The sequence below is a fragment of the Chiloscyllium plagiosum genome, chromosome 26 (genome assembly GCF_004010195.1).
Source record: "Chiloscyllium plagiosum isolate BGI_BamShark_2017 chromosome 26, ASM401019v2, whole genome shotgun sequence".
NCBI classification, from domain to species: domain Eukaryota; kingdom Metazoa; phylum Chordata; class Chondrichthyes; order Orectolobiformes; family Hemiscylliidae; genus Chiloscyllium; species Chiloscyllium plagiosum.
Window position 1 is genome coordinate 14,485,601 of NC_057735.1, and position 9,025 is coordinate 14,494,625.

General features: G+C 40.4%; 1 protein-coding gene across 6 annotated transcripts in view; it reads right to left on the minus strand.

Annotated features, from left to right (window-relative positions):
- The window catches only part of LOC122563116 (plasma membrane calcium-transporting ATPase 1-like), a 233,175-nt gene extending 232,177 nt beyond the window's left edge, over positions 1–998 (minus strand). For 3 of the 6 annotated variants that reach the window (XM_043716565.1, XM_043716564.1, XM_043716562.1), the window contains exon 1: positions 791–998. The gene's annotated coding sequence lies outside the window, so the exon portion shown is untranslated. The other 3 variants (XM_043716561.1, XM_043716558.1, XM_043716559.1) reach the window with 2 other exon arrangements.
- Positions 999–9,025: the final 8,027 nt, after the last annotated feature.

Below are 9,025 nucleotides of genomic sequence, written 5' to 3' on the forward strand. Positions count from 1 at the left end.
CCCCACCCCAACCACCTCCTGCCAGCCAACTTCCAGCTTCAGGAAGGTACAGGGAGAAAAATCCTCTTCACTGGCGCATCTTCGGAATTCGCACGAAGAAACAAAAAACCCCAAAACTTGTCTTTTTCTCAAAAAAAAAGCTCTGACCACCTTGCCCCCCTCTTCCCCACACTCCACACAGGGGGAAGAGAGACAAAAAAAAAACACTCAATAGTTTCTAAAGAATTCGGATGAGATGAACGCCGCCGGCTGTCCGAAAATACATATACATTAAAAGGTATATATCTCCAATCCCAGGGTCCAAAAGCAAAGTATTGGTGCTGATTCTCGCTGGGTAAATTGTTGCTCCTTCTTCACATATTTGTGTTCCTTTCTCTCTCTTTTTTGCAAAGGAAACACAAAGGGTGTGAGAGCCTGGGTATAATCATCCACCGAATGTTTAAGCTTTTCCCTTTTTTTGTTATTGTTGTTTTTTTTTTGCAGCAATTCTTTTTCCTTGTCCTCTCCTCTCCTTCCTTTGCTCCCCCGTCCTCCTCCTACCCCTTACCCCCTCCTCTCCAAACTGATGCAGCAAGAGGCAGAGCGGCTGCTTCACTCCGGGCTCTGCAACTTAGAGACCGTGAGCCAGGCGGCGCAACCTAACCTGCTCGCTGAACCTCCCTCACTAATTCCCCCTCATTGGGCAGCAGGGCAACTTTACCTCTCGATGCATTGCGTGCATTTTTTGTCACCGTGCACGCAAGGGACCTTCCCCCCCCCAAGGAAGGGGAGGAAAACATTGCAAACCCACCGAGTTCTTTCTCCCTCTTGTTTTGCACAGACACGGTAATATTGCTAATTGTTTTGGGGGGGGGGGGGGAGACATATAAATACAAGGTGATTGACAAGGTGCTCAGGCCAATGATGAGTCGCTCTCCGCGGGGCTGCAGCCAATTGCGGTCTGGAGGAGCGCTCCCGGGAAGGCGTTCCGCTCGCCGCCAGCAAGTTGGGTTGAAGCGACAAAAATAAAATGGGATTAAAAGCGTTGAAGTATCGCGCAGGCGCGTGTGGCCCCGGGGGATGCTGGGAGATGTAGTCTTCCAGGCACGAGACCGCCCTATACGCACAACGAGGCGGCCGGGGACGGAGAACTACAACACCCGTCGGGCCGCGCGCAGCGGAGACCAGCTGGAATCAATGGACTTGTGCTGGGAGAGTGCAGGGAAATAAAGAAGTCCCAATAAGTTTAACCTTGAAAAGAACCCCCCAATCCTCCTCCTCCGTACTCTTAATCCTAGAGGCTCCTGTTGGCAGGTGGAATGTTCTTATTAATGCTCGTTGAATGAGTAATGGAAGCCTAGACCATGTTATGTATTCCCCTCGGTGGAAGAAGCAAATTAGCACAGAGCCAGCAATATGCTGTCAAAGCCATACTAATGATGGGGGTTTGCAAATCAGAGTGTCAACCCCAACTGCTAAATACATTTTTTTTTATATAGCTTTGCCAATCAGTAAAGGTGCGTTTAATACGCGCAGTGAAGGGTGACAGAAGGCGAATTCTGTGGGGATCTCAGGAGAGAGGTTAAAAGAACAATCTAGTAAAAAGAAGCAATGAAAATGCCGACTATAAAAGGCAACAGTAAAATTCTATAACCTCATAGTTAGCATAAGAATTCAAAACGAAATGGGGAGGCGTTTAAGAAATGAGCAAGACAGGACAGACGCAGGATTACTGAATGGGTACTTCATATCAGTTTTAACAGCGGACACTCAGAGAGAGAGAAAAATCCGCAACAGCAGACGAGCTTAATAGTACAATATACAAGAATGAAGAAAAGGAGATACTAATCAATCTTAAGGAGGGTAGGAGACCTAGTCCAGATTGAACCTCCTGATAAATTTTCATATAAATTATGGGAGACATGGTAGTGGCAGTAATATACACAAAATATTTATGTAGAAAAGTATCAGAGGACTAGTGAGATACAGTACACCTTATCCAGGGTATTTTAGCATAGTGAACTTCACATTAGTGGTTGGAAAGGTAACGAAAAATAATGTCTAGAGATATAAGATAATATAAAATCAGTACAAGTGAAAAGTTATTTTGAAGGTATGTTAAGGATTTATTCATTTCTCAAGGATTAGAATACACAATTAGGAAGGCAATGTTAAATTTATGTAGAACCTTGTCTAGACCATATTTGGAGTCTCAAGTACAATTTTGCTCTTTGCATTATTGAAACAATGTTGATGAACTGGAGAAAGTGCAGAGAAGCATGACAACGAAATAATCAGAATTGAGAAGATGCTGCTGTCAGGAAAAGTTGCAGAAGTTTGATTGTCTTGTCTTAGGCAAAGAGAAGAGCTGGATAGGAGAATTTTAAAATTATGAAGAAGTTTGATTGCGTGGATGTGGAAAATCTGTTTCAGTTGTTGACAAATACAGAACAAGGGGACATAAGTGTAAGTTTGCCATTTATGGATCAAAGTTTGGCGGTGGAGGAGTGCCTGTCCCAGAAATGTCCTCTGAAACACAGCCCTGTGACCAAAATATACGCTTTAAACAACCTCCCCGCCTTGTGGCCGAACACTTATAATCCCCCTCCCACTCTGCCAAGAACATGTAAGTCCTGGGCCTCCCCCCATCGTCAAACTCTAGCCACCCAAAGCCTGGAGGAAGATCACCTCATCTTCCGCCTTGGACCCCTCCAACCACGTGGGATCAATGTCGATTTCATCAGTTTCCTCATTCCCCCCCCCCCCCCCATCCCATCCCAGATCCAACTCTCCAATTCAGCACCACCCTCTTGCTCACCCTGCCCTAGCATTTATCTCTCAGCCCCACTTGGGCTACCCCCTCATTCCTGATGAAAAAAGCTCATGCTTGAAACGTCAACTCTCCTGCTCCTCGGATGTTGCCTGACCGGCCGTGCTTTTCCAGCGCCACACTTTTCGGCTCTGATCTCCAGCAGTACTTTCTCCTCGCATACGTAATAAAGGATAGGGGGATTGAGAAAAATGGAAACAAATAGGAGAAGAGGTAATTGTGGTGGGAAAAGATGAATGCAAACTATAAATACCAGCATAAAGTAATAGGTAGAATAATCTTGAGTTCTTGATTCAATAGAATTGTATGTAGCTGTGGCATTAATATTTGAAACCCATCAAAGTAAACAACTAAATTGATCAAAAATGTGTGATAACATCTAGTAGAAAAACATCTAATAAACATCTAGTCTGAGAGCAGCCAGTTGGTCATAAAACCTCTATATTTATTAATTATCTTCAGGAAGGGAATTCTGTCAATGCTGTCTAGCCTGTCATGTGATAATCTTAAGTGGTTGACTCATAGTGCCTTCTGAATTAGTCTACCAAGCCTTTTGTTGTCAAAGTAACTCTGGCCAATGAGTACAACCTTGCCAGTTTTACCTATGCCCTACAATACTTTATTTTTAAATTCCCACTGATCAGCAGTAATAGGCTTATATGGTTTATTCAGCCGGTGATCTAAATATACGTACTTTTGGCCAAAGCCATTATCTTGATTTCTAACTGAGGAATTGTTGCCCCTATAGTGAGTGTTCTTACAAATTCTGTTAAATGTTTATACCATAGTGATACAGAATTTTCCACACAGAATTAAAATTTCCTCACTTTAGCTGTTTTACTTGGGTGTACATTTTAACAGGAACATCTTTGTTAGCTGCATTTAGCATTATATTAGTCTTAAGATACGTGTCCATGTTCTGATTTCCATGTTCTCTACACTCTGCAGAAATAAAAATATTGAAGGAGTCAGTAAGTCATTAATGAGGTGCTAATGTCACTAGACTAATTATCCAGATGCTGAGATTTAATGATTTGAGAACATAGGCTCATACCCCAGCATAGTAGTTAGTGGAATTTAAATTCATGTAATGAATTCAATCAATGAATAATAATAATAATAATGTGCAATTGAAAATTAGTTTCTGCAATGGTGCCATGGAACTATCGTTAATTGTTGTTTCTCTAATGATTTTTAGGGAAGGAGATTTGTCATCCTAACTTGGTTTGGCCATCATATGATTCCAAGTCTTCAGACTTGTGGCTCACTTTTTTTGGCCTCTCAAATGGCCCAGCAGACTCAGTGGTACCATCATATTCTTCAAGGCAATTAAGGATAAATTCTGGGTTTGCCAGCAACTATCACTTTCCTTGAAAGGATAGAAAAAAATGATGTGGTCAAAGAAGTTTATCTCTTTTTGATTCATCCCAGAACATTGGACAAAATGTCGAACAGTGTATGAGCTTTGCTAGGTCTAATTCAGAGATATGAATTGTTAGCAATTAGGTATTGAAAACCAAAAAAGTAGGCATTATACCAATAAAGCGGTAACACAATAACTGTGAAGTGGTACTCATTTGGATAAACTAAATAAGGAACCTGCCTAGATAAATTGCAAATAAAAATTTGTAGAGAAGAGATAGCACACTTAATAGGAATGTTTCTGGAAATTTAGTGTAAGAACTAGTAAAAGAAACAATGCAGACAAAGCTGGAGTTCTGTTGATGAGGAGAGCTAATCTAATTGAAGAGATGCATTTGACATATTTAGTGCTAATTAAGTCAAGTGTCATATAAAAAGAAATACAAATAGGCAGCCAACAAAGGAGGGAATGCAGAACGTAAATAAATTTAAAAAATAATTCTCAACAGGAAACTTAAGATATGATAGTTAATGATTTCATAAACATATGAAAAGTAAAAGAATTGTACATTAACAGCAGATTGACTGGAGATAAAAACAATTCTTCAAGGATGATATAGAATGGCAGTGATGCAAAATGAGCCAATTCTTTTACTTTTCGCAGAATGGGAGTAAAAGGGTACGAGATACTGAGGTGGAGCAATTATGTTGTGCAATTGTTCATCAGGAAGTGTGATTGAAAAAAGTTTATGAAGGAAGTGTGGAAGAGTGTGGTTGGAGCCTCATGAAATACATCTTAGCTGAGGGAAATCAATGAAGTATCGGAAGTATCTGAGCACAATTTTAAAAGCATCATTGCAGATAGAATCTGTGACAGAGTACATTTTACCAACAGATATCCAGTGCAATGACTTTTTTATTATAAGGGGAGAAAGAGATAACTATCCTTAGGTCAGCATAAATCCATAACAGGCAAGATCCTGGAGGCCATTCTACAGAATGAAATTAACATCTGCTCAGAAAGACTTGCATTCATTAAAGTCAGACAGTGTGTTTTCTAAATATAACAAGTATTGCCTGAAGATCCTAATATTCTTTGAGAAAACAATGGAATCTTCAAAAGTTTAGTGATAAAGTTCTGCGTCGATGGCTATCACAGCTAACACGTTATGGCATTAAAGTGATTGTGAAAAGTTAGGCTAAAGGGAAAAAAACAGAGCGCTGATTATTAGATTTTTTTCCTTCAATTAGAAAAATATAAGTAATGGTATCTCCCCACTTGCTTGGAGTCAATGTTAACATTCATTGTTTTTCTCCATGTGCATATAAATGACAGCAACGGTTGCCAATGAACCAGGTTTTGTTTTATTGTTCCAAATTTCACTTATCTATCATGGTTGGATACAAACCCTTGTCCTAAGAATGTTAGCCAGAGCTTCTTGGATGATTACTCCAGCGACATCTCCGCTATGCCACCACCTCTCTGGGGTATCTAACAAAATTTAATGTAGAGAAATATAATGTTTTTTAGGAAGAAAATAAGGAGTCAAAGTATACATCAGATGGAAAATTGTTAAAAGGGCTTGAAATGGCCTTTGCAGCTGAAGGGGTCAAGGGGTATGGGGAGAGGGTCGGAATGGGATACTGAGATTGCATGATCAGCCATGACAGTTTTGAATGGTGGTGCAGTCTCGAAGGGCTGGATAGCTTACTTCTGCACCTATTTTTCTCTGTTTATATGTTTCTGAAACGATAGGGCAGTTTGGAGACCTTGGCTAATAATTTGAAGAAGCTGACTTTGCAGGACAGTTTAAGGATTTGGTCTCACTTTGAAAAAAAACATGGAAATAAGAAGTTTGTATCATTAATCTTGAAGCTGTCAGACTGCCATTTAACAAAACAAAAGTTCACTAATATGCCTTAGTAAAGGAAATCTACCATCCTCACCTGGTCTGAATTGCAAGTTACTGCAGAACAACCAAATGTGCTTGACTCCTAACTTCCCACTGATGTGGTCTCACAAATTGTTAAATTGAACCAAACTGCTGGAAGGAATAAAACATCTAGCAGTCCCAGAAAAATAAATTCTTTACCATCCTCAGAAGTAAACTATGGATGAGCAGAAAATACCGAAAATGACCAAACTTGTGAATGTTTGAAAATGTTAAAAAAAACCTGGAGCACAAGATAACAAATTTACAAAAGAGGGACAAAACTGTTAAAAAAAACTAGATCAGATCTTAGATTATATAAAAAGGAATTGAATTTTTAAAAAGCAAGAAGATTGGGCTTAATCCATATATTACAAAAATGCCTATTTTGGAGGCCATCCATTTACAAGGATTACATGGCCACAGAAAGAGTACAGAAGGGAATGCAAAGATCAAGGCTTTAGTTGTAAGAAAAAGCTAGATGAATTGTAGCGTTTTTGTTAGAACAGAGAGAATAGTGTTTCTCAAAATTGAGGGATTTTGATAATACAAATAGAGAAAAACTTTCCACTAGAGGGCATCCACTTAAATTAATCAACACAAAAACATTGAGTAGTTAAAAAAACTTGGCTTGATACAGAAGGTTGTTGAAGTATGGAATGAGCTTTGAGAAACAATGATAGAAACAGAATTAGTTATGACGATTGAATGGAAAATGTATCATATTTGAAAAATAGAAAGGAAATGGAGAAAGGAGAGGGGATTGGGATTAAGTGGATAACTTGTTGACTCCTTTAGGTATGAAATGTGGAATCACCTTCCCTGCGTTATTAGAATCAATGCTCTTGAACTAGATTAGGCTGCTGACTTCAGTGATCTCTCTTTGGTGACATGTTTGTATTAGTTCAGTCTGCCTTCTAATCTCCTAATTTTTCACTTTCATCCCAAAGCATTTGAATTTTTTTTCATCATGTCGAACATTTTGCCTCAAAGTAACTTTGTTAATACTCTTTCAAAATCTTGTAAACCTCAATAGCATCATCTCAAAGGGCAGAATTTTGCCAGTGCTTTTCTCTGCAGCTCCTCTTCTTCCCATTTCCCATGCATTTACATTTAGAATTTATTTACAAGGTTAATGATGTGTGTGGAAAATATGTGCAATTCTGTGGCTGGGGGATCTTACCAACAGTTAAATCTGATGTCATCCGACAATGCTGCTGTCAAGGGTGAGCTGTAATAGGGTCTACTGATCAAATAGGGAGGTTCGGTATCATGGTCACAACTTTCCTGCCCAACTGCAATTTCGATTTATAAAAGACTTACTGAGAACACAAAAGTGCTACACATCTTATTTTCATTTTTAAACATTTGCTTTCACTCTGTGCGCATTGTCATTGTTTGTTGAGACTGGTTTAATCAGAGAGTGAAAGGTACTGGCATATCTCTTGGTTGGCACACATTGAGGTTATAGGCGATCAGGGATATTTCTTTTGTTATGGAAGAAACAATGTTGTGTTTAGTTTTTGTTCACTCTTTATTGCATGTTCATACTTGTCTTCAGCATTGTACTCTTCACTCTGTGGGACTTGGCTAAATTTGCAGTCTCCTCTGGTCTTCTTTTCTATGCAATGTATAGAATATTGCCTGAGATTGCCTTGAGGCACTTAAGAGGGCATTAGATGATTATTTGGGTGAAAATAGTGTGCAAGTGTATGGGGCAAAGCAGCAGATTGGCATGAGGTAATGATGGGGAGAAAGTGAGGTCTGCAGATGCTGGAGATCAGAGCTGAAAATGTGCTGCTGGAACAGCGCAGTAGGTCAGGTAGCATCCAGGGAACAGGAGAATCGACGTTTCGGGCATAAGCCCTTCTTCAGGTAATGATGCTCATTTAACAAGCTGGTGCAGGCACAATGGACCAAATAGCCTTGACTTGTGCAGTAACATTTCTGTGAGGTCACAAAGATCTTAAGGACTCTATCAGCAAACACACTTAGAGTCATAGAGTCATAGAGATGTACAGCATGGAAACAGACCCTTCGGTCCAATCCCTCCATGCTGACCAGATATCCCCACCCAATCTAGTCCCACCTGCCAGCATCCAGCCCATATGCCTCCAAACCTTTCCTATTCATATACCCATCCAAACTCCTCTTAAATGTTGCAATTGAACCAGCCTCCACCACTTCCTCTGGCAGCTCATTCCATACCCGTAACACCCTCTGTGAGAAAAAGTCGCCCCTTTAGGTCTCTTTTATATCTTTCCCTCTTACCCAAAATCTATGTCCTCTGTAGTTCTGAACTCCCCGACCCCAAGGAAAAGACTTTGCCTATTTACCCTATCAATGCCCCTCATAATTTTGTAAACCTCTATAAGGTCACCCCTCAGCCTCCGATGCTCCAGGAAAACAGCCCCAGCCTGTTCAGCCTCTCCCTATTGCTCAAATCCTCCAACCCTGGCAACATCCTTGTCAATCTTTTCTGAACCCTTTCAAGTTTCACAACATCTTTCCGATAGGAAGGAGACCAGAATTGCATGCAATATTCCAACAGTGGCCTAACCAATGTCCTGTACAGCCGCAACATGACCTCCCAACCCCTGTACTCAATACTCTGACCAATAAAGGAAAGCATACCAAACACCTTCTTCACTATTCTATCTCCCTGCGACTCCACTTTCAAGGAGCTATGAACCTGCACTCCAAGGTCTCTTTGTTCAGCAACACTCCCTAGGACCTTACCATTAAGTGTATAAGTCCTGCTAAGATTTGCTTTCCCAAAATGCAGCACCTCGCATTTATCTGAATTGAACTCCATTTGCTACTTCTCTGCCCATTGGCCCATCTGATTAAGATCCTGTCGTAACCTGAGGTTACCTTCTTCGCTGTCCACCACACCTTCAATTGTGGTGTCATCTGCAAACTT